Source organism: Sus scrofa, chromosome 13 (genome assembly GCF_054392235.1).
Source record: "Sus scrofa isolate SSC_HxYL_T2T_F1_AM1 chromosome 13, Sscrofa_HxYL_maternal_Yorkshire_Landrace_v2.0, whole genome shotgun sequence".
Lineage (NCBI taxonomy): Eukaryota > Metazoa > Chordata > Mammalia > Artiodactyla > Suidae > Sus > Sus scrofa.
In genome coordinates this window covers 176,833,638-176,860,747 of record NC_139395.1, presented here as the reverse complement: position 1 = coordinate 176,860,747, position 27,110 = coordinate 176,833,638, and the positions used below count along the sequence as shown (strand labels likewise).

General features: G+C 35.1%; 1 protein-coding gene and 1 pseudogene across 1 annotated transcript in view; one reads left to right on the top strand and one right to left on the bottom strand.

The window, feature by feature from the left end:
- LOC146397788 (uncharacterized) overlaps positions 1-27,110 on the bottom strand; it is a 797,689-nt gene that overhangs the window by 253,381 nt on the left and 517,198 nt on the right. The gene's annotated exons all lie outside the window — the stretch shown is intronic.
- LOC110256348 (olfactory receptor 5H2-like) lies at positions 1,907-2,834 on the top strand (annotated as a pseudogene).

Sequence of the window (27,110 nt, the reverse complement as noted above, 5' to 3'; positions counted from 1 at the left end):
CAAAATCACACAGTTGTACAATTGGTTGACTCATGTATTCAAAACAAATTCATGTAAACTTTTTCCTAAGCCTGGATAATGAAGCCTCCAAAATGAATTTGTGTATAAAATATTGCTGACTGTGTTACTGTTATTCCAGTGTTCTTGCATTATTTTCTACTTAAGAAAACAAATGCCAAAAGGATACCCACAAATTCTTAATATATATTGGTAAGAGGAAAAGATTTCTATAATATTCATTATTTTTAATGGAAAGTTAAAACACTGTTACATTTATAATATTGTGACCTGCTTTACAAGACATAAAAAGCCAAGTTGAAAATGGAAAATAGTGAATAATCTGTACATTTTATTATTATAAGTAAAATCTGGACAAGCAAAATATCTCTAAGACTATCTCTTTAATGATAAATAATTATCTGGTTAGATTAATCATAATGACTCCCTAGGAAATGTTTTGATGAACTAGAACATTAATCAAATTAAAGGGGTTCAGAGATTTAGGTCATAATATTTACTGTGTAAGAAACCATATATTTTCATTCAAAATATTTATTCAACTAAATTAACAACCTTCTCTGATTAAAATTTTTGGCCATGTCCAGGGTATGTGGAAGTTCCTGGGATCAAACCTTCACCACAGCAGTGGCAACAATGGATTCTTAACTGCTAGGCCACCAGGAAAATCCTCTGATTAAATTTTCAGTTACATCACTTAAATAGTAAACTTTCTATCCTTTTTCCAATTCTGACAATAATATCACTCGTGGTAGAAAAGATAATCAGATGTTCTTTATTTGATGAATTGTATATACCCATTTTCAATCTCTTTCGTATAACTTCCTCATCTTTATTTTCATGCCTCCTTGTTTTAACAATATGAACAGTTTACAGTGGGTTAGTCATATATACTGCATTTCAGCCACCTCAGTGACTTCCTAGTCATTATTTCTATTAAACACTTGTTGAATGATACTGCTAAGTTTATGTTATCTGATGGTTCATTGATTGCTCCTTGCAAAAACTGAATACTGCACCTGAGTTGTCAATCTCAACTTCTGATTACACTTCCAAGCTAACATGTTACACTCTCTCCCTTCCAAAACACCCTTCATATCTCATATGTCATCAGATCCTAGTGACTTCACATTCTAATTTATTTTGATCTCTTTGTCTTCCTCAAAACACTAAATGTGGTATTACACAAAGAACTTAAAATACCTTTTAGTCACCTGAGGAGTATTTATAACATGAATATTAGAAATCAACATTCATAACCTACTGAATCATTTTTACGGTAATACCTCAGAATCTACATTTTGACCAAAACTCCCCCAGACAATTCTGACGTGTAATATGGTTTAGAAATCACTAGACAAATCCCAGTCCTGATTAGTGTTTCTGACACCAGGTTCTTCTCCCTGCAGCCTGTTTCTACAAACAAATATGTAATTTCAAAAATAAGTGATGCTGCTGCTGTTTCAGTTTTCAGTGAACGGATATCCTTAAAGAGTAATGTTCAAGATCTTTCACATGGCATTCGGTATATTATACAATCCAGGTTCTTCTAACCTCTTACTTTTAACACTACATTCATGTCTTAAACATAAAACTTCTCTACCTAATTTAAAAAATTTCCCATAAATTTGCTCACATTCAGAATGTCTTCTTTTCTACATCTGTCCATCCCTGTACATATTTTGAAGCAAAATAATCACACTTTTCCAGTGTAGCAATTTCTGCAAATACTTTTTACATTTTTGGTAAGAGTAAATAGAATAAAACACATACAGGCTCTGCTATGCTTTTATTTATATTACCCTCGTGAAATTTTCTTTTTAAAATTATAGATAAATGTTATTTCTCCGTTTATTACATTGTATTTCAGAGGCCATCTATTAAGCATATGGAAACAAAAAATGCAACAGAACTGACAGAGTTTGTTCTCACAGGACTTAAGTATCAGTCAGAGTGGCAAATCCCCCTGTTCCTGCTCTTCTTGATTATATACCTCATCACTCTCATTGGAAACCTTGGTCTGATTGCTCTCATCTGCAATGACCCTCACCTTCATATCCCCATGTACTTATTCCTTGGGAACTTGGCCTTTGTGGATACTTGGTTATCATCCACAGTGACCCCCAACATGCTGGTCAACTTCTTTGCCAAGAGCAAAATGATCTCTTTCTCTGAATGTGTTGTACAGTTCTTTTCCTTTGCACTCTGTGTAACCACGGAATGTTTTCTGTTGGCAACTATGGCATATGATCGCTATGTCGCCATATGTAAACCATTACTGTATCCAGTGATTATGACCAATAGACTATTTATCCGGCTGTTAATTTTATCATTTTTAGGTGGTGTGTCTCATGCTATAATTCATAATTTTTTTTACTCAGATTAACTTTCTGTAATTCCGTCATAGTAATCACTTTTACTGTGACATTATACTATTGTTTAAGATATCCTGTACTGACCCTTCCATTAACTATCTGACGGTATTCATCTTTGCTGGGATAATACAGGTATTCACCATTTCTGTTGTTCTTATCTCTTATACACTTGTCCTCTTTACAATATTAAAAAAGAAGTCCAAGGAAGGCATAAGGAAGGCCTTCTCCACCTGTGGAGCCCACCTCCTATCTGTCTCTTTATACTGTGGGCCTCTTCTCTTCACATATGTGTTCTCTGGAACTGCACAAGAAAATGATGGAGATTTGATGGACTCTCTATTGTATGCTGTCATAACTCCTTTCTTAAATCCAATTATCTACAGCCTGAGAAACCAGAAAGTCATAGATTCACTGACAAAATTGTTGAAGAGAAATTTTTAGACTTCATACTGATATATGTTCTCCTTTCATTAAAACAATGCAACATTGTGCAGATTAGATGTTGCTATGTGTTGATTATTGTCCAAAGTGTTTGAATTTATAGTCATCTTATTCTTTTATTGACTTAAGATATTAGTACCTAATAAATTCCTTAAAACAACTGCATCTTAAGTGTTTATATCATACTAAAATAATTAGAACATAACACACAAGAATGAAAATATTTTACAGACCGTCAATTTGGATTTATAAATACAATAAGTACTGAAATAGTGCTGTTCCTCTGAACAATACTTGTTTATGATGTATTTGATATTTCTACAGCCAAAGAGCCAAGAGACGATATAACTTTAACTCCACATGGAGGCAGTCTGTATTTAAATGGATAGAGGCAATTACCTGGAATTGTGCGACCCATCAAACAGTTTTATATTCAATGTTATTTGGGGAATGATAAATTTCACTTCTTGTGGGGATTACACCATACCACATAGAGAAATAAATACAAACAGGAAATCAATGAGGGAAAAATGACATGCAAGTTAAGACAATGAAAATAGCTACACTGTAAGAAATGCTCTTACTTTGGTGTGTTTCTTAGAGAAAAGGCAAGAGGTGAGTTGCCTCTCACTGTGTATGGTTTCTGTAATGTCCTTTCTAGCTGTGTTTGTATGTTGTAGGTCAATCTTACAAATTTCACTAATTCAGAAAGCCAACAGATTAGACTGAATATGTAAACTGAATAGGTATCAAGAAGAAAAAGGAAAAAAGATGAGAAACATGGTCAGTCTTCCTATAATTAACAAAACGAAGCTAGTAAGATAAAGAAATTAGTATTCAGTAAAGGTTATTGGAATGTGTGCTTGACAACAAGGTGCTTTAAATACACATTACCAAAGTTCAAATTATGTTAAGACGATACATCATGGTGCTCAGTGGGTGGCTGGGAAATACATGACAATGAAGAAGAGTTTGGAGGTTTCTTCCCTAAAGTCCTTAAATGTTAATTTTCATCACATGCTTTACTCTAAGGATAATGAGTAATGCATCTTCAGGTCTAAACTTTCTATTGTCTCACCACTGATTGTAGGTACATTCTTACTGTTACCACTGTGACCCTCACTTTCATACCTACCTACCTCTGTGATTTGAAGAATTATAGTTACTCATCCCCTTCATTTGGTTGATTCTTACTTCCCAACACAGCTGCCAGAATACTCCTTGTAAATAAATTCAGATTACATCAAATCACTCTTAAATAACTTTAAGTGGATTGTCATCATTTTCATTGCTACTGTGTCATGTGGATACACATTATATGCACATCTAGCTCTGTATCCATACATAAACATATGTTCATTTGTCCATGTGAATATTCATATTACATACATATATACCCTAAGTCTATCTCAATCTTCCACACCCAGCATTTGTTCACTCTTGCATAATTTGAGGTCCTTTCAAACAAACATCATCTTCACTCTGAAGTCTCTTCCCTCCTATTTCTCCTAATGAATTCTGCCCTATATTCAAAATGATCTACTGAAAGACACTGATCACATCTCACTCCTCAGCTTCATCCTTTCCTTTTCCTCATATGGGTCTCTCCACAGAGAATCTATCCACCATCTCCTTAGCCCCTGCAAATGTGCCATACCTGTTTACAACTCAAATGATGTCCTTTCATCAAAGTATATGTTTTAGAATTTCAGTGATGTATTTCTAGATTACCTAAAGTGTGGGAATGTGCACTGATGAAATATTTGTAAGGTTAGTTATTCTTCTTAGAGATCACAGATGGGCTTACATAATACTTATTTTTGCCTATAACCTCTTTTAGATTATAAATTAGAAATCCTAGTACTATTCCTATTTTTGCTATACATAGCAGAGTGGCTTTAACACATTAGGTTCTAAATAGGTGCTTGTGAAATATTTATGAAATTTAAAAAATCTCACAGCACAAATACATAGAATGCAGTGAGATACATCAACATTTTATAATATTATAATGAATCCAGGAAGATTACTGGGCCTTGAATGGTTGCTGAAGCTCATCTTCTTAAGATTGTTTTATACAGTTACAAGTGTCATACAATCATAGTGAATAATTCTTGTTTCACTAGGTTTAGCTCCTTGTAGCAAATATGACAAAGTATTTCCAATCTCTGGGAAAGGGGTGATTGGATAAGAATCCACCTGCTCTTAATCTTTCATCCTCGAGAATTCATGTCCTAGAGAATTCATGTTATCCCTTATGTCTGTAGTTTGTTGATTTTTGGTTTTGTGTAACAATACCATTTTTTTCTAATAATTTCCTGTAAATTATCTAGATTTTCCTTGCTCATTTATTGCTATGACTAGATTGATAATATAAGCTATATTGCTATCTAAATTGATAATATAAGCTACTAGTTTGTATTTATTCTGCCATCATAAAGCCTGTAGTCCTAATTGGCTTTTTTTCTTTGAATGGTAACATTGAAGTCAAGCTCTGAGTGTATGAGTGAGGCTTGTTACTTGCCAAGTCTTACTTTAGGATGTGTTACACTAGAGCAGACCAGAGTGTGCCTCTCAGACACTCAGATCACTCTTCAGCCTACTCTTTTGCATGTCTGCTTCCTCTGCTCTGATTTGTCCTTCAGTAAAAACCCAACTACTTTACCCTTTCCAGAAATTCACCAAAATCCTTAGTTCATTCATGTGATCCCATTCTCACTTGTCTGATGGACTTATTCATTTTGTACATTATTTTTCCATTTTAGTCCATATTGGGAAAGAAGTAAAATGTACACCTGTGCAAAGCCCACTTTTTAGACAAGATGAATTCTAATTGCCCAATCCTTTAAAAAGAAACTATGAAAATACTTACGTATTATCTAATTGACATATGGATGTTCAGATGATATCACAATGCTAGATCCACTCATTGTCTGGAAGCCTGGTGATGTTGGATTAAACTACCCCATGGAATTACAAATAATATACCTGAAACACTCGTTTTTATGATGGTGCATTCATTTTCTTTACTTGGAGATCTTAAAAAAATACTTAGCTCCTATGTCTTTTCAGACATGTATATACATTTTTCTCATTACCCTACAATATATTTTTTTTACTCTTCATAAGGTTGGGAGTAGTATATCCAATCTCTTGGGAGAGAAGATGATGGAATGTAGGACAAAAAGAAAGTATACATGTGTATGACTGGGTCACTATACTGTGCAGCAGAAATTGATGTGACACTATAAACCAACTATACTTTAACACATAATAAATTTAAGAAAAGAAGACTGATGACAAAATTGCAAGATTGTGTTAAAAATAATTAGGTTTAGGAAAAAAAAAAACACCAATAGAACTTGAACTGTATTTCTTAAAATCTGACTTTGGAATAGCTAGGGCAAAATTTTTTTCAAAGTTGTATATTAGAAATATGTTAATATCTAATATAAACTAAGTCATATAGCAATATTCACTGGAGTAATCAACCACCTACTTTGTAGCAAATGATTGTCTCGGACAATTTCCATCATAGAAGGAAAGTATTTTGTTCTCACTAGAACAAATACTCCAGTTATCGATTATTAGTCCATGAAGTAAATGCTCTGACAAAACAACCATCCTTGGACTTAACAGAACTCCTTATTAACTGTCTTTGTATTCTACACATCATTGCTATTAGATGCATATTAGAAAAATGTCACAATATCCTTGGTCCAGGTTTTCCTTTGCTGTTTTTGTTTTAAAGTTGTGGTTGTCAAACTTAAGAGAGAAAGTTATGAAAAGGTCTACAGTTCTTCATTCTTTGAAACAGATTTCCCATTGAAATCTACATTCACCTGCCCAAAATTGGGAGGAAAGGACAAAACAAAGGGTGGAAACCTTTGGAATATTTGGGCATTATAGTTTAAGTAGGGTATAGAGGATGCATTAAAACTCCATTTGACTGAGCTCTATATATCTCGATAATATAAAAAAAAAATTGACTATTTTAGAATGTTAGTTCTGAAAGTGTTGTCCCAACTTAACAGTATCAAAGTTGCTGAATCAGAAACTCTAAAGACGGAGGTAGCAATGTTTCCACAAGCCCTCCAGTCATTCTGACTCTCCCTTAAAATTCAGGGCCACATTGATTTGCATTTCTCTAAAAATCAGGGATGTTGAGCATTTTTTCATGTGCTTGTTGGCCATCTGTACATCTTTCTTGGAGAAATATCTGTTCAGGTCTTTTTACCATTTCTCAATTGGGTTGTTGGCTTTTTTGCTGTTGAGTTGTATAAGTTGTTTGAATATTTTAGAGATGAAGCCCTTTTCTGTTGCATCATTTGAAACTACTTTCTCCCATTCTGTAAGTTTATCCCATTCTTTTTGGTTTGTTTTGTTTTTGGTTTCCTTTGCTGTGCAAAAGCTTGTCAGTTTGATTAGGTCCCACTGGTTTATTTTGCTCTCATTTCTGTTGCCTTGGGAGAATGACTTGAGAAAATATGTGTAAGGCTCATATCAGAGAATATTTTGCCTATGTTCTCTTCCAGGAGTTTGATGATATCGTGTCTTATATTTAAGTCTCTCAGAAATTTTGAGTTTATTTTCATGCATGGTGTGAGGGTGTGTTCTAGTTTCATTGATTTGCATGCAGCTGTCCAGGTTTCCCAGCAATTCTTGCTGAATAGATTTTCTTTTTCCCATTTTATGTTCTTGCCTCCCTTGTCAAAGATTAATTGACTATAGTTGTTGGGGTTTATTTATGGGTTCTCTACTCTGTTTCCTTTGGTCTGTCTGTCTGTTTTGGTACCAGTATCACACTGTCTTGATGACTGTGGCATTTTGATATTGTCTGAGGTCCGGGAGAGTTATGCCTCCTGCTTGTTTTTGATTGTTCACAATTGCTTTGGCAATTCTGGTCTTTTTGTGGTTCCATACAAATTTTTGGATTGATTGTTCTATTTCTGTGAAAAATGTCATGGGTAATTTGATAGGGATTGCATTGAATCTGTAGATTGCTTTGAGTACTATGGCACTTTTTACAATACTAATTTTTCCAATCTAGGAACATGGAATACCTTGTCATTTTTTACATCTTCTTTAATTTCCTTAATTAATGTTTTCTTTTAGTTTTCAGCTATAAGTCTTTTCCCTCCTTGGTCAGGTGTATTCACAGGTATGTGATTTTTGGGGGTGCAATTTTAAAAGGTGATGTATTTTGGTATTCCTTTTCTAATATTTTATGGTTGGTATACATAAATGCAACTGATTTCTGAATGATAATCTTATATCCTGCTACTTTGCTGAATTTTTTGATCAGTTCAGGTAGTTCATGTGTTTTTCTATATATAGTATCATGCCATCTGCATACAGTGACAGTGTTACCTCTTCTCTTCCTATTTGGATGCCTTTAGTCAACACAGTCGATAAATGATGCATTAGACCAGATGGACCTAACAGATATTTATAGAATATTCTATCCAAAATCAGCAAAATAAATATTCTTTTCAAGTGCACACATAATAATCTCTAGGACTGATCACATTCTGGGCCACAAATCAAGACTTGGTAACTTTACGAAAAAGGAAATCATAGCAAGCATCCTTTCTGACCACAAAACTGTACAACTGGAAATCAACAGCAAGAAAAAAACTGCAAAGCACAAACACGTGGAGACTAAACAACATGCTACTAAGCAACCAATGGATCACTGAAGAAATCAAAGAGGAAATTTAAAGATACCTAGAATCTAATTACAACAAAGATAAAACACTCCAAAACCTATGGGATGCAGCAAAAGCCGTTCTAAGAAGGAAGTTTATAGCAATACAAGCCTATATCAGGAAACAAGAAAAAGCTCAAATAAACAAGCTAACTTTACATCTAAAGCAGCTAGAGAGAGAAGAACAGACAAGACCCAAAGTTAGCAGAAGGAAAGAAATCATAAAGATCAGAGCAGAAATCAATGAAATAGAAAAGAAGAAAACCATAGAACCAATCAATGAAATTAAAGCTGGTTCTTTGAAAAGATCAACAAAATTGATAAATATTTAATCAAGAAAAAAAGAAAGAGGACTAATATAAGTAAAATTAGAAATGAAAACGGAGAATTAAATGAAGAGAGACTTCTACATGCAACTATACACCAATAAATGGAAAACCTAGAAGAAATCGACAAATTCTTAGAAAAGTACAATCTTCCAAAACTAAACCAAATGAAACAAAAAAGATGAATGGATCAATCACAAGAACTGAAATTGAAACTGTGATTAATAAACTTCCAAGAAACAAAAGTCCAGCACCAGATGGCTTTGCAGGTGGATTCTATCAAACATTTAGAGAAGAGCTAACACCTCTCCTTCTGAAACTATTCCAGATAATTTCAGAGGAAGGGACACACCCAAACCCATTCTATGAGGCAATCATCATACCAAAACCAGACTAAGATTCCCCCAAAAAAAGAGAATTACAGGCCAATTTCACTGAAGAACAGAGATGCAAAAATCCTCAACAAAATACTAGCAAACCACATCCAACAATACATTCAAAGGATTGTACATCATGACCAAGTGGTATTTATCCCAGGGATGCAAGGATTCTTCAACATCCACAAAATCAATCAGTGTGATACACCACATTAACAAACAGAAGAATAAAAACCATATGATCCTCTCCATAGATCTATAAAAAGCCTTTGACAAAATCCAACACCCACTTCTGATAAAAACCCTTCAGAAAGTGGGCATATGGGGAAATTACCTCAACATAATAAAGTATATATCTGACAAGCCTCAATTTAATAAAGTATATATCTGACAAACCTATATCATTCTCAATGGTGAAAAGCTGAAGGAATTCCTGCTGAGATCAGGAACAAGACAAGGATGTTTACTCTTGCCGCTACAATTCAACATAGTTTTGGAGGTCCTAGTCACACTAATCAGAGAAGTAAAAGAAAGAAGAGGAATACAAATTGGAAAAGAAGAAGTAAAACTATCACTATGTGCAGATGACATGATACTATACCTAGAGAATCCTAAAGACATTATACCTAAAAAATCCTAAATTTTTCTACCAGAAATATGTTAGAGCTCGTCAATAAATTTGTCAAAGTTGCAGGATACAAAATTAATACACAGAAATTGACTGCATTTCTATATACTAACAACAAAAAATCAAGAAGTCAAATTAGGGAAACAATTCCATTTACCATCACATCAAGAAGAATAAAATACTTTGGAATAAACCTACCTAAAGAGACAAAAGACCTGTACTCTGAAAACTATATAGACCCTGATGAAAGAAATCAAAGATGACACAAATAGATGGAAAGACACACCATGCTTTTGCATTGGAAGAATCAATATTGTCAAAATGATTATACTGTCTAAGGCAATCTACAAATTCAATGCAATCCCTATCAAATTACCAAGGACATTTTTCACAGACGTCAAACAAAATATCTCAAGGTTTGTTTGGAAGCACAAAAGACCCAGAATAGCCAAAGACATCCTGAGAAAGCAAAATGGAGCTGGAGGAATCAGTCTCCCGACCTCAGACCATACTAAAAAGCTACAGTCACAAAACTGTTTGGTACTGGCACAAAGACAGAAAAATAGATCAGTAGAACAGGATAGAAAGCCCAGAATTAAACCCACACACCTACAGTCAACTAATCTATGACAAAGGAGGCAAGAATATACAATGGAGAAAAGAAAGCCCCTTCAATAACTGGTGCTGGGAAAACTGGACCAGTCACATGGAAAAGAAAGAAATTAGAACACTTCCTAATATCATACACAAAAATAAACTCAAAATGGATTAAAGACCTAGATATAAGACCAGATAGCATAAAATTCTTAGAGGAAAACATAGGCCAAACACTCTCTGACATAAATGACAGCAACATCTTCTCAGATTCACCTCGCAGAGTAATGATAGTAAAAACAGTAATGAACAAATAGGACTTAAGTAAACCTAAATTTTCAGCACAGCAAAGGAAACCCTAAAAAATATGAAAAGACAACCCACAGAATGGGAGAAAATATCTGCAAATGAAGCAACTGACAAGTGATTAATCTCCACAAATTATAAACTCCTTCTGTAGCTCAATACCAAAAAAACAAACCCCATCAAAAAATGGGCAGAAGATCTAAACATACAATTCTCCAAAGAAGACATATAGATGGCCAAAAAACACATGAAAAGATGTTCAACATCACTCATCATTAGAGAAATGCAAATCAAAACCATTATGAGGTGCCACCTTATACCAGCCAGAATGGCCATCACCAAAGTCTACAAACAAAAAGTGCTGGAGAGGGTGTGGAGAAAAAGGAACCCTTAATAGGTTGATGCGAATGTAAATTGGTGCAACCTCTGTGGAAAACAGTATGGAGATTCCTCAGAAAACTCAAAATAGAATTACCATTTGATCCAGCAATCCCACTCCTGGGCATCTATCCAAATAAAAACATGACTTGATAAGATACACGTACTCCAGTGTTCATTACAGTACCATATACAATAGTCAGGACATGAAAACCACTTAAATGTCCATGGACAGAGGAGTGGATCAAGAAGAGTGGTACATATACACAGTGGAATATTACTCAGCCATTAAAAAGAATGAAATAATGGCATTTGCAGCAACATAAATGGACTTGCATATTATCATGAAGTCAGACAGTGAGACACCAACGTCAAATGCTATCCCTTACATGAGTGGAATATAAAAAATGACACTATGAAGTTCTTTGCAGAACAGATACTGACTCACAGACTTTGAAAAACTAAAACAAAAAGACAACTTACAGAAGGGGAGAAAATAGTTTCAAATGATGCAACTGACAAGGACTTAATCTCTAGAATATATAAGCAACTTATACAATTCAACAGCAAAAAACCAATCAATCAATGGAAAAATGGGCAAAAGACCTGAATAGACATTTCTCCAAAGAAGATATACAGATGGCCAACAAACACATGAAAAAATGCTCAACATCGCTGATTATAAGAGAAATGCAAATCAAAACTATCATGAGATACCACCTCACACCAGTCAGAATGGCCATCATTAATAAATCCACAAATAACAAGTGCTGGAGGGGCTGTGGAGAAAAGGGAACCCTCCTGCACTGCTGGTGGGAATGTAAACTGGTACAGCCACTATGGAGAACAGTTTGGAGATACCTTAGAAATCTATACATAGAACTTCCATATGACCCTGCAATCCCACTCTTGGGCATCTATCTGGACAAAACTCTACTTAAAAGAGACACTTGCACCTACATGTTCATTGCAGCACTATTCACAATAGCCAGGACATGGAAACAATCCAAATGTCCATCGACAGATGATTGGATTCAGAAGATGTGGTATATATACACAATGGAATACTAGTCAGCCATAAAAAAGGATGACATAATGCCATTTGCAGCAACATGGATGGAACTAGAGACTCTCATACTGAGTGAAATGAGCCAGAAAGACAAAGACAAATACCATATGATATCACTTATAACTGGAATCTAATATCCAGCACAAATGAACATCTCCTCAGAAAAGAAAATCATGGACTTGGAGAAGAGACTTGTGGCTGCCTGATGGGAGGGGGAGGGAGTGGGAGGGATCAGGAGCTTGGGCTTATCAGACACAACTTAGAATAGATTTACAAGGAGATCCCGCTGAATAGCATTGAGAACTATGTCTAGATACTCATGTTGCAACAGAACAAAGGGTGGGGGAAAAACTGTAATTGCAATGTGTACATGTAAAGATAACCTGACCCCCTTGCTGTACAGTGGGAAAATAAAAAAAAAAAAAGAAAAACTTATGGTTTCCAAATGAGACAGGTTAGGGGGTGGAGGGATGTGCTTGGGGTTTGGGTTGGAAATGCAATAAAATTTGGTCATCATGATCATTGTACAACTATAAAGGTAACTGAGTAATAAAAAATGCTGTAAAAATTAAAAAATTAAAAATTAAAATAATTGAATGAATACAAAATATAAACCATAACATAATTAAATTAGAAATCAATAACAGAAGGTATCAATAAAACCTGTATTTAGCAATACAAAAACCTTCTTATTTATTTTTATTTTTTTATCTTTTTTTTTTTTTTTTTTTTTTGCTATTTCTTGGGCCACTTCCGCGGCATGTGGAGATTCCCAGGCTCGGGGTCCAATCAGAGCTGTAGCCACCGGCCTACACCAGAGCCACAGCAATGCGGGATCCAAGCCGCGTCTGCAATCTACACCACAGCTCACAGCAATGCCGGATCCTTAACCCACTGAGCAAGGTCAGGGACTGAACCCTCAACCTCGTGGTTCCTAGTCAGATTCATTAACCACTGCGCCATGACAGGAACTCCCAAAAAATCTTTTTAAATATTCACGGATCAAGGAAATAGCCACAAGGCAAAAAATAACATATTATCAATTCAATTTAAGTGAAAATACAAATAATTAAATACATGGGGTATAGTTAAAAGAGAGTTTATGGAGAAATCTATAGCATTAAATACATTAGAAAAGAGGAAAGGATTGAATCAATGTTCTCAGCTTTCACATTAATACATCATAAAAATAAGAGCAAATTTACCCCCAAATACACAGAAATAAATAATAAATATGAGCAGAAACCAATTAAATTGAAATAAAAATAATAGAGAAAAATCAATACAGGAAAAGCTGGTTATTTGAAAAGGTTAATTAAATTGACAAACTTGTAGCCAAAGTGGCCAAGAAAAGAGAGAAAAAATTTCAATCATTAAATGACAGAAAAGGCAGACATCAGAATAGAAAGAGGAACATCATTACATATGCTATAGTGTTTAAAGGACAACAAATAACTATCTTGACCATTTTTATGTCTGAAAATTTGTCAGTCTAGATGAACCCAGAAAATTCCCTGGACAAAACATGAACTATCAAAGCTTATTTAAGAATAAATAGATAACTTGAATACTCACATGCTTCTTAAAAAATCTTGTCCAAGCCCATGGCATATGGGTGTTTCCAGGCAAGGGATCAAACCCACACCACAGCAGTAACCAGAACCACAGTAGTGACAACACTCTATCTGAAACCCACTCAACCCACCAGGGCACTCCTCATATGCTTTTTTAAAGTTTGAATTTTTAATTCAATTTTTCAAATGAAAAAAAAAATAAAGCCCAGTCCATATACTTTATATAAAACAGATAAGCAGAAAGATCTAAATCATCTTCTAGGAGTTTTTTGGGAAAAGTACCTAAATACTCTTTTAGATGTCTCAGAGAAAGATATGAGTTCAGGGAAAAGAAAGCAAAGTACAATATATTGCTACTTAAACTTTGGTCAAAATACGACAGAAAATTGTGACCTAGACAAGAAGTCCAAGGAACTTTCTCTCCATTAAGCCTAATCTGAATTTTGATTTTTCCAGTATTATAAGAGATGGAGCCAAAGTTACCCAAATTGTAGCAAAGGATAAAATTTAACCTTTGGTGAACAAAGCCAGCGTGCATTGGCAGACCTGGTGGCTAGTTTGAAAATGAAAGAGTGAGGCAGAGCTAGCCATGTTTGGAAGGAAAGTCTCTGGGTAGCCTTATTTCTCTGGTTAGGAAGAAGAGATGACTGGCCTATTTCAAGGGAGCATGCCTTGGGGATACTTAGTACTTCTGTTAAAAGAAGAGACAAATCCAGTAAATCAAAGCCACAATATGACCTTTAGATGTGCATTATGCCCACCCATGTGGTCCCAGCAAAATCTTGTCATTTCACACATCACATTAATATCTCCTTACTTTGGGTGAAGGAAAAAGGGAAGTGCAAAAGGGATCAGAATAGGAACTTGAATTCCATTCTCTAGAATTATCACCTCCAACATATTAAGCAGGAACAGCAGGTTATGAAACTATGTATATTGCATAATGTCCTTATCTGCAAACATGTGGATGTCTGTATATTTACACAGTAAATGATAGAAAAGTTTAAAAGATACATATGAAACTATTAGTAGTATATATTTCTAGACGATTATAAGCACTTTTATTTTCCTGGTATTTACCAATATTTTCAAATTTTTATGCAATGGCCAGTTTTATTTGTGAAATAAAATATTTTTAGAGTGGAAGATATTGACAAAGCTTCTATCATTAACCAAACTCTACTCAGTTTCCTTTGAGTTCTTTTGGAAACGGGCCTGATTTTTGGATTAGCATTTATGTCCTTGAATTGTCCAATTTTAGCAAGAATCTTATTAGGTCAGTTTGACCAGTACCCCTACCCTTGATATCTGATGATCTTTGATACATAATTATGTTCCTTCTTATCCACCATCCTCCAGGTGATATGTGATCACCCTGGCCTGCCTTCAGCCATATTGTCAGGTGGGTTTAGCAAGAATTCCCCTCATGCTTGATGTTTCCTCTTGGTAATTTTTCATCCACTGCACCCTCTCTGCTCCTTCGTTGTAAGTACCCACTTTTTTATGCTATATTCAGAGTTGACCTCAATGTCTCTCCCCTATTGCAAGATCCTGTAGAGGAGGTCCTCAAAATAGCCTCCCCTTGAATGAAGTCTTTCTTACTATCTTTAATAAGTGTTATTGAATGCTTTTTCCTTAATAGCATCCACATTAGAAAAATAAATAAATATATTTTAAACAGATAATATTATCATCCATGCAGAAAAGTCTACTGGAATCCACAAAAAGGCCACCAAAACTAATAGAGGAATTTACCACGTTTTTAGTACATAAGATCAATATTGAAAATCAACTGCACTCCTGTATAGTAGTAGTAAACATTCAGGAACTGATGTTAAAAGTACTATATACAATTATAATAAGCATTTGAAAGCTTAGTGCTAAATTTTGAAAATAATGTCCAAGGCCTATAAACTGAAAAAGAACAAAAGCTATTCTTCCTTTAAGAATTTAAGTATTCTTTAAGTATTCTTTAAGAAATTAAAGAATACTTAAATATGTAGAAAGACAGGTTGGAAGATTCAATATGGAAAAAAATGTCAATTCTTCCTAAAACATTTTTATATTTAATAAAATCATATTCACAATCCCAGAAAGATTTCTTGTACAAACTGATAAACTGATTCCAATATTGGCATGGGAAAGCAAAGAATATAGAATGGCCAAGACAATTTTGAAAAAGAAGTACAAAGTTAGATATCTAACACTATCTGATTCTAAGATTTAACATAGAACTTACTAAACAAAGAACTTATTATCAAGACTGTGGAATTCTTGTAAAGGTAGATAAGTAGATGAATGGAACAGAATAAAGTCCAGAAATAAGCCCATAACTGTATGAACAGCTGATTTTGAACAAAGCTGAAAAGGTAATTCAGGGAAAAGGATAATCTTTCCAACAAATGATGCCAGAACAATTGGATAGCTTTATGCAAAAAAAAGAGCTTTAATCAAAAGAGTATACAAAAATGAGCTCAAAATGGATCATAAACTTAAATGTACCACCAAGATATATCGAAGGCACAACCTATGAAAGAAAAAATATTGATAAATTAACTTCATTAAATAAAGTATTGCTATTTTAAAAATTGCCAAAATAAAATGACAAGCCATAGGATTTCAGGAAATACAAGGAAATAATATATCTGATAAAACACATATGTAGGATATAAGAAGAACTTTTAATGCTCAAAAATTAGAAAACAACTCAAAAAAATGGGCAAAAAATTGAAAAGACACTTCACTGAAGATGGTCTATAGATGCCAGATAAGGGCGGGCAAAAAAAGACATGATATCACTAGTCACTGGGGAAATGCAAGTTAAAACCCCAGGAGATACAAAACCCACTTATTAAAATACCTGAAACTGAAAGGAAAACCCAGGCCTGAAGCAGTAATACAGACCTTTATATTCGTAGACAGGCAATGCAATGAGTTAGAGATGATTACCTTTAATTGAAAGTAATTTTTTTACAATGATTTTTAATTTTTCCATTCTAGTCGAATTACAGTGTTCTGTCAAGTTCTACTGTACAGCAAAGTGACCCAGTCACACATATATACACATTCTTTTTCTCACGTTAACCTCCATCATGCTCCATCAGAAATGACTAGACATAGTTCCCAGGGCTACACAGCAGGATCTCATTGCTAATGGCAAATAAGTAGAGAAAAAGTAACATACATATAAGATGATTCACTGCAAAAACTCTGCAGAAGGGTTGAGCAAGAAACCCTTCAACTGAAAGTAAATTTAAGTCAAGTTTTGGTTGTATTAAAAGCTCCCTCAGTACATCCCATTGTTTGCTCAGCACTTCTGCAGAGTTTTCACAGTGAATCATCTTTTATCTATGTCACTTTTTCTCTGCTTCTTTGCCTTTCACTCACAAAAAAATAAAGAAACAGGAAAAGGATTAAGGAATCTATCAAACAATATGTCCCCCTTTCCCTCATATTGTTTGCCATTTTTCAGTTGGAGGTTATTCTTAAAAAAGAAAAAACTTTTTAGATATTAAATCAAAATATTACAAGTAAGTAAATTAAGGTTTATTTTTCTGAATGTTCATGGATCATTTTCTCTGTTAATGCATACATGAAAGGCAAAGATGAACATATTATCACCATGTTCAAATACCCTTAATAGTTTTCCTTTAAGTTGGGATAAAGAACAAGGCCCCTGGCCTGGCTTCCAAGGCCCTGTGTTATCCTCATATGCTCACCTCCCTGACCCCATCTGGATCCTGCTGCTTCTCTTTTGGCGAGCCACATTTAACACATTGTGCTTCTCCAGTTGCCTAGGCTCTCTGATAATCTAATCCCTCCAGTGATGAAGACCCTCTGGACAGCACCTGCCCAGAGGCAACAATCACCTTGATAAAAATGAAAATCCTTGGGCCCACATAGACCTACTGAAAGAAAACCTGCATTTTAACAAAATATTCAGTAGAGTCACAGTCAATAAAGTTTGAGAAGCACTGACCTAGGCTACCTCCTACTGTGACCATAGTGGTTTTCAATTTCCTTTGCTCCTCCCCTTGACTTTTGCTTGGTAAGATTTCTCATCAGATTTCAGCTTAAAGTGGAAAGTTAGGCATGAGTCTGGAATGTGAGCTAAAGTTTGCATGAGGAGGACAACTTTACTTGGGTTTGCTTCTGAAGAGAATCTAGAACTCTGGCTTCAACAAAATCATGTGTGTTTAGCTCAGGCATTATGAGCATCAAATTTCATAAATAATCTAGTTTTCATAAACATGCCAGAAATGTCACCTGTCATAGAAAATGGTGATGTAAAGTATAATTACTATTGTTAAAACTGGAACTATCTACAATGACTGATGATATGATTTCAGAGCCTGGGATGCCCTGTGGGACAACCTGGATTTCTCATACGTGGTCAAGTCCATAATGCCTAGTAGAAAAGCTTAGCTTTCCTCAATGGAATCCTCAGGAGCTATCAGGGTAATTTTAGTTCTTTGTTCCTCTTCTTCTGGCAACAGCACTCAGTTATATAACTGGTGGACTTTTCTGTTCAAAGCAAATTAGTATAACTGATAATTTCCTGAGCTTGGGAAGTGGAGCCTCCAAAAGGAATTAATGTGCAAAGAATTGCTACCTGTGTTATTGGCATTCCTATGCTATTGCAGATTTTCCCACTCTGGAAAGCCTAGTGTACTGAAAAAATAGCTGTACATAAATCATATATATATATATATGTTAGGATATATATAGAAAATATTTCTCCATGTTTTTCAGCATTTAATGTTTCAGGAAGGGGAATGCTTATCAGGGCCCAAGAATGGGCTCTTTCCCAAACTGGGAAATGAGCTGTCCAAGGAGATACACACACTGACAAAGCAAAAGTCTTTATTCAGAAGGGGTACCATTGGTGGAGAGCAACAGGGTAAGGAAAACCAGAACTTCTCTGCTGTATGGCTTGCAGTCTAAGGTTTTATGAGAATTAGGTTAGTTTCTGGGTTGTCTCTGGCCAATCCTCTTGGTTGGCCCACATTTTCTCTGGCTCAGGGTCTTTTTGGTGGGGCACACACCTCTCAGCTAACATGGATTCCAGTGCAAAGGATTCTGGGATGTAGGTTGCCTCCTCCCTCCTCTTGGTCTCTCCAACATTCTCACTGTTAGTCTTCAGGGCAGCACGATGTTCCTTATAAGGGCCTCCTGGCATGAGACAACTCGTGCAAGTGTTTGGACAAGCTGGGAAGTTTCAGTCAATGGTTCCCTAACAACTCCCTTCTGAGACACTTCATACTCAGGGTACTTCCTGGGAATTGAGGTGTAGGTCTCTTTCTTCCACAACTATTTCCTGCAGGGAGTGGGCACTGTTCTACCCAGTAGAGTAGAAGTTTTTCTCCGCATAATATAATTCAAGGTATTCCATGTCTGAAACCAGCTTTCACCCTAATAACAATAATTTAGCCTAGAACTGTTGCACCCTGTCAAAGATAAACCTTGTAAGCAGTTGAAACAGACAGGGGCCATATAGGAAGCCTTATAGGATGGTCCTTACAGGGTCCAGAAAAGGAAGACAAAATTTGGGGTAAGGGCTGCAGGTGTGAATTTCTTCTGATTGGTTGGTGATAAGGTAACAGGGTGGTGCTCTAGGAATCTTGTGCTCAGCCTGAAGTTACCATCCACTCCACTGGGTAGGGGCCCTGGTTCTGCAGAAGAACTCAAAGATATTATGCATATTGCTTGAGGAGGAACCAGATCTCTGCCTCAAGACTGTGTACCACTGCTTAATTTTTTAATTTTTTTTTATTTTTCAATTTCATGATATTAGGTCATATTCTGTTTGTTTCTTTAAATTTTTTCCTTAAGTTTTTATCTTTTTATTTTATTTTGTTTTATTTTATGATTTTTATTTCTTACTTTATAGTGGATTTACAATGTTCTGTCAGGGTAAATTTCTATAGTTTGTACCACTGCTTCTTGACTGCTCCTCCTGTTTCAGCCTTCCTTCCCTGATGAGCAACTGTTTGAATTTGCCATGTGGAACTCTGGGAGGGTCAGGAAAGTGGAATGAAGGCTGTTTTCAAGAAACAGGAAACAGGTGACACAGAAAGGATTTGTACCCAGGAGACCCACACAGAGATCTGCTTGGTTTCAATCCCCTTTACTCTGATACTCCTTAATCTTTCAAGGAACAGGACAATGCTATTTCTGGCCACTTCCTGCTGAGGTGGGGCAGAGTCCTGCCTCAATTTGGGGAATAGACATCAAATTTGAAATATTCCTGAGTTCCAAGTCCTGAATCTGAGTTTTATATGGTTATGATCTCAATTTCTTGGTCTGCCATTTTGGTGGAACATACTCAATTAGACATAGTGGAAGGAAACGACAACTGGAATTTTAGTAGATAAAATATAACTCATTCCCTGAGGAATTCAGAAGAATAAGTGACCATAGTCAGGTGTTACCTTCTTGGTTTTGGGTCATGGAGCATCTGATCTTCATCCAAAGATAGGAAAACACAGATTTAAAGCTTGTAATGTTTCAGAGAGAAACAGAAAGATATAACCACATTCATCAGTTTACTCAATTCTATTTGATAAACCTATTTGACAACAGTTTCCATTAAATATTTAACATCTCTCACCTAGTTTAGTAGTGTGATTTAAAAGGTATCAGAAACCTGTATTTTCTATGAATCTTCAGGGCGATGAGGCAGTTTTTCAAAATATTGTTTTAACTGTCCATGAATGACAAAAAAAATTTAAAAGGCAAGGTTAAAGATCTGATAACAATGTTTTTGACAAAAAGCTTAATCAAGTTGCGGTGAAATAAAACATTTTAAGATAACCAAAATTAGAATATATATATATATATATATATATATATATATATACACACACACATATAATATAAATATAAATTACATATGTCCAGAACCAGTAAGGCAGTCTGCATCTTTTTCTACAGACTGTATTTCCTGGTCCAATGCCATGTTACACACCATCATATCAGCCTCAGCGAGTGATGTTTCCTGAGTCCTTGCAGACAGGAAAGATAACCCATACCTGGTCAATATTGATTCTAATAAAAAGTAACTTTTGTCCCTTTTGGAGTAGGTAGAAGACATTCATAGTAGCAAACTTGACACCAAGTGGCTGACTGATCATCTTGAGGGATGCTGCCATATTTGGGCAACAAATGTGTCTGACAAGTTAGATGCTTGGAAGAAACAGTAGCTAGATCAACCTAGTAAAGTTGGAGCCTGTAGTATTAGGCCTATGGATGCCTGTATCTCATTCCAGCCAATACAGCATTTTTAATGTGCCCATTTTGCCAGCACTGGGGTGGGAGATGAACAAAGCTGGATGACCTCAACTGTCTGAGCTTTGGTGACAGCTCTCTTATGGTAGATGCTCTCAGGTGGACATTTACATGCAGTATAGCTACCTCTATGCTTTGTATACACTTCAGTAGATTGAGTCATTTGCCTCTTGCTAAGATTTCCTACTCCCTGATTTTCCATTTTTCTTCCTACAGGCTACTGGCCATTATCTAAACAATTTGCCTCTACCTTGAATCTATAGCCTGGACAACATCTCTTCCTATGCAATGGAAATGGAGGATCCTACCTTTGCTCTAAGGGAGGGTTCTTTCTTATTGATAACTTCAAGTTCACCGTGGGTGAAACTATAGTTGATAGCAGCAATATATTATGGCATCAGTGTACTAAAATGACTGTTCAAGAACCAACTTGTTTTTGAGGTCAGAGATGTGGGATGAGGAAAAGATGCCAGTGCAGTGGTGATGAATGACAAAGAGGTCTGATCCCACTACTTGCTCAGCCTATCATGCTCTCTGGCTTTGCTCAGTTCAGATCTTTAATGTAACACCTTCCACTACCAATGAACTGTTCTTGGACCAACTCAACCCTATACTTATTGGTATGACAAATTACAGTTCATGAAGGCAATTTTAGCCTCGTGGTCACTTGACATTCCAAAGGCAGGAGTTCTTTCTCTAGTAGGGTTCTTATCATACTAGAAGTTATTGATGTTATTTTTGAATAGCTTGTACTTCTCTGATGAAAAAGCATGGCCTTGCTCCCACATCTTAAGGGTATATATCATGGTTATCCTATTAGAGATTTTCATAAAGTTTCCATTAACTCCATATCTCCTCCCACCTCAGAAATTTCTAATACAATAGGTCTGCCAAGTCATCTGGCTCCAATGTCAGGGTGTTTAATTCACAGTTTAGACTTGCTGAGGAGTGCATTCTATTCTGTTACCCACTCAAACTTTGAATTCTATTTTTCTTTGGACAGATGAATCTGGGTACAGGATCACTTCAACTGTGTTAAATATATCAAGACATGTTTGGAAAAATTTTTAAAAGGGCTTGAATTGCAGTACCACATTCCTATGCTAAGATTTAATATGTTTAGAACATACACCAAGTGATTTTGCTAATATAAATGTATACCAAAAATGGTTTGGAATCTCTCATCTAGTGGAGCAACCAGCAGATGGAAGATAGCTGAAATATATATTTAGATGAGATAATCTGGGGGAAACTCTAGAATGAAAGAAGAGTAATGGTAAGTATAGACCCAAGGGGAGCACAAGCTTATTAAAGGCAAGAGAGAAACATGACCCAGCAAAAAGACTGAGATGGAATAGTCAGGAAGATAGTCAAGCAGTGACTGTTATCACAGAAATGGTGAAGACTTTCAATAGAATCAGACACGGACTTGGAAAAACTTCTGGTTACCAAAGTGAAAGGTGGAGTAGGGAAAGGATGGCCAGGGGGTTTGGGACTGGCATGTGCACATTGATGTTTAAGGAATGATTGGCCCACGGGAACCTTATGTATAGCACAGAAAAATCTACCCAACATTTTACAATGGATGTTTGTACATATATAACTGAAGCACTCTGTTGTACAGCAGAAATTATCACAGCATTGTAAATCGACTATACTTCAATACAATCTTAAAATGTAAAAAAGAAAGCACTACAGCCTGGTTAAGAAGGTAAGATAATGAGATGAACCTTGGAGCTGGAATTCAGCGTTGGTTATGACTTTACTGAGAGAGGTTGTGAACTGGCAGGTGTAGAAAAAATAAGTGAGATGAAAGTCAAAAGAACTATTTCCAATTTAATTTCCCATTCCATTTGTATTATCTTTAAGTGTCTCTTTATATCATGTAAGAGGAATCATCTGCCACACTATTGGCTACTCATTTTAAAATTAGATTTGCTCTTTCAAGCTTCCAGGCTTTGATCATGTGATTCCCTCCTACTATTTCTTTCCTCATGTGCTTTGCTTATTAAAATCCCAATTTATCTGCAAGGTTCATCTGAAATGACACTTTCATTTAGAAATCTTTTTTTACCTGCAAGTCACTATTCACTCCCTTCATTATATTTTAATACAGCACATCTTGTCTTTTTACATCATGAGCTCCTTTTCAGGAGCATTTCTAAGACCTAAGAAGGTTTTATCCTCCACATTCACATCCTGTGCTCACTCTACCCACTGTCTTTTCTAATATCTCATCTTTTGAAAGCATTGGATTAAGGATAAATAGAACTGAAGTTTTAAAGACCACAATGCCCGTATTGAGGATCTAGCTCAGTTTGTTGGCAAGGTCCTCAATACATATGACATAATCCGTGACTTGATGACTTAAGGATATTTCACCAAGACTTTTCCACCAAGACACATGGTATTTATGCTTGATAAGGTAGCAAATGCATTATAAGACAGCTACGTATCATGTAGATCAGGAAAGGGAACAATCAATTTAATTGAAAGGATCCAGCAAAGTCCTCATGGAGGAGATCTGATTGGAGATCAAGAATAAGTAGGACTGGGTGGAAAAAAAAGGAGAACAAAGTGTTTTAGGTGAGAGAATTGTTATGAGTAAATTAATTCAGCAGTGTACAAAGGAACAGTGGAGTGGTGAACATGGCCTAGTGCTCTGAAATGAGAGGATGAAAGCAAGGTGAGAGAAAAGATACAGACTGTGGAGCACCTGGAATATCAAAATTGAGAAAATGGATTTGCTTTGAAAGTAATGAAAGACCATTTCATATTTTTGAGCAGGAGAGTATATTTTTTCCATTTATTGGACAAATACTTGTTGAACACTACTAAGTGTCACATATTGTTCAAGGTGTTAGAAATATCAACATAACAGAGAAATCCCTTCCCTCTTAAGAATATATGCTAATGGTGGTTGGAGTCACAAGTGAATGATTATAAATGTCCATATATATATAAATATATATATATATGTACACACACACATACACACACATATAATATATATATATATATATATATATATATATATATATTACACTTAAGTGTGATTAGTGGAATGAATGAAATAAAATAGGGTAAAATAAAATAGGTTAAAAAAGATAAAGGAAGCTGGGGTAAACTGAAGAGAAAGGAGAACTATCACAGTAATTCATACGTAGGACTACATTATAATATCAGTGTTTTCAATGAAGTTTTTGAAAGCTATTGGGATGAATTCAACTCAGGGTAAAGTTGATGACCCAGACTGAACACACTATACCTTTTTGTTGCCTCTCAAATACTAATCATCTTTCATAAACCACATTAGTCCCTCCAGTAAAACATCAAGTTAACATCAGACTATTTTCAGCTCAATTTAAAGTTGTGCAGACAATAAAAAAGAACGTTAAAATGAGGTCAGGTACATACTAAGCAGCAAGGTGATCATCCAATGACCTTAGCAACCTTAGTGGAGGCAATTTGCTATAATCTCCTTGTCTCACAGGGCATCTTTAAACGTGTTGAGCCTTGAATCTCCCCACAGAAATATACTGATGCCAGTGCAGGGCAATCCCTCAGGATTTGATGGAAGATTTTTGCTTTGTCTTGTAGGGGATGTAATTATGGACCCTATTTGTAGTCTCCCAGGTTTTCATTCTTTTAATTCTAAGTGTTTTAGAGACCAAGGCTCATACTCTGAAATTCTAAGACCTAAGGCCAAGAAGCAAACAGGAGGTGCTACAAAACATTTCTCAGTGAAACCTAGGTAAGGGAAATATTCTAATCAAGTCTTACTATAACTATTAGCATCCATTAATATAAATTTATCTGATTCCTCAGGCATCTTTTTGTTGTTGCTCGACCTCAGCGACTTAGTTATATTTCTAGTTCTTCTCAAAACTGAAGGCCATGTAAATTAGGATGAGATTCAAACTGCAATTCATGCTAAGCTTTTCTGATACAGGAAGAACTTCAACATACATGAGTTAGGATACAAAGTGAATTGTTAACTAATTCAGGCACTTACATTGAATATTTTTCTAACTTAGGTGAATAATTCAATTGGTTCTACTTAATATTTTCAAACAAGTAAATGAAAAATTCGTCAAGGCCTGTATTTCAAACATTTTGATTCTGGAAAAATAAAACTATTTTGACCATAGTATTTATATGATTAGACATATCAGTAACCAGTCCTACTGGATCAGAAAATAATCCAAGAAGATGGCCTTTGAAAGCAAAGCAAAATTTGTTCTCAAAAATTGTAATAAGATTTAAAAAGCTTTCTCTTTCTTAAGTATTAGAAAAATCAAAGCATGAAGGCAAGCTTACTTTTATTTATTTGCCTTTAATATACTGTGATATACTTCTACAAATATTACTTAATCTTCTTAAAATAAAAAAAATTAGATGAGTCAGTTCAGATGAAAGAAGGATACCTAATTTTTGAAATTAATAAGAACCTACTATACAGCACAGGGAAATCTAGTCAACAGTTTTCGGTAACCTATATGAGAAAAAAGAATGGATGTATCTATATTTACAAATGATTTGCCTTGCTGTACACCTGAAACAAATACAGTATTTTAAGTCAAATATACTCCAATATAATAAATCACATGTATTGTATACATATATATATATACGTGTGTAGTATTATTTATCATAAAACACTAAAAGTTTAACATATGTTAACATGTTGACTTGACAATTTATATATGACATGATTGTCATTAAAATTGTCATTTGAAAGAACTCTATCATGTCACATAATTGTCATTTTTTTTCATTGTGGGAACAATTAAGATGATTATAATAAAATGTATGTTTACATTCATTATACTGTGCTTTCTTTTCCCAGAATTATTTGTCTATTAGTTACAGGTTTGTACCCTTAAGCAACATCTCTTCTATTCTCCCACTCCCTATTCCCTGGAAACTACCATTTTAGTCTGCTTTTACATGTTTGGATTTTTCAGTACCAAACCATATTATACAGTATTTATCTTCCTCAATCTGACTTATCACAATTAGCATAATGTGTTCAAGTTCCACCTATTTATTGCCACAAATGGTGAGCTATCATTCTTTCCCATGGCTGAGGAACACTCATTTGTGTGTGTATATATACACATACACACACTATACCTTCTTGGTCCATAAATCCTCTGATGGGCAGATAGATGTTTCTGTATCATGGCTATTGTGGATAATGCTGCAATAAACATTGGAGTACAGACATACCTTTGAGAACTTGTTTGTAATTCCTTGGAGTATTATATACCCAGAATTGGATCTGAGGGATCTCATGGTAGTTCTGTTCTTAACTTTTGGAGGGACCTCCATATTATCCATAGTGCCTGAATCAACTTCATTCCCACCAACAGTGGGAATCTTTTGCTAATGCTTGTTATTCCTTTCCTTCGTGAGGATACACATTCTGACAGGTGTGAGGTGAAATCTCATTGTGGTTTTGTTTGGCATTTTCCTAAGTATTAGCAATGTTCAATATCTTTTCACTTGCCTATTGACCATTTGAATGTCTTCTGGAAAAATTTCATTTTAGTTGTTCTGTCCATTTTAAAATCAGATTGTTTACACTTTTACTACTGATTTATATGAGTTCTGACATATTTTGAATATTGGCTCTAAAATTTTAGTGATAAATTTCTGTGTAGATTCTTTTTCAAGATTTGCAGAAGAGGTCACTAATGAACATTGGTAGGAAAACAAAAATAAGTTCACTCCTCACAGGTCATCGGTCTGGAGGTAAGACTGGAATCAATACCCATAGCATTTTATGGCCATTATAAGAAGTCTAGGTCAGAGTTAACCTCAAAATGCCTATAATATAATAAGGAAATTTTGCATTCACAGATTAAAAAAAAAAGCAATGTAGGTTATGCATAAGGCATCCTAAAATTTGTTGAGTATATAAGACATGCTTGAGTGTAGAGAAATTTGAGATCAGTGAGGTTTGGGGCATTTAGTTGAAATGTTATTAAGGAGAATTATATATAAATTATGCTTTACCTAAAGGAG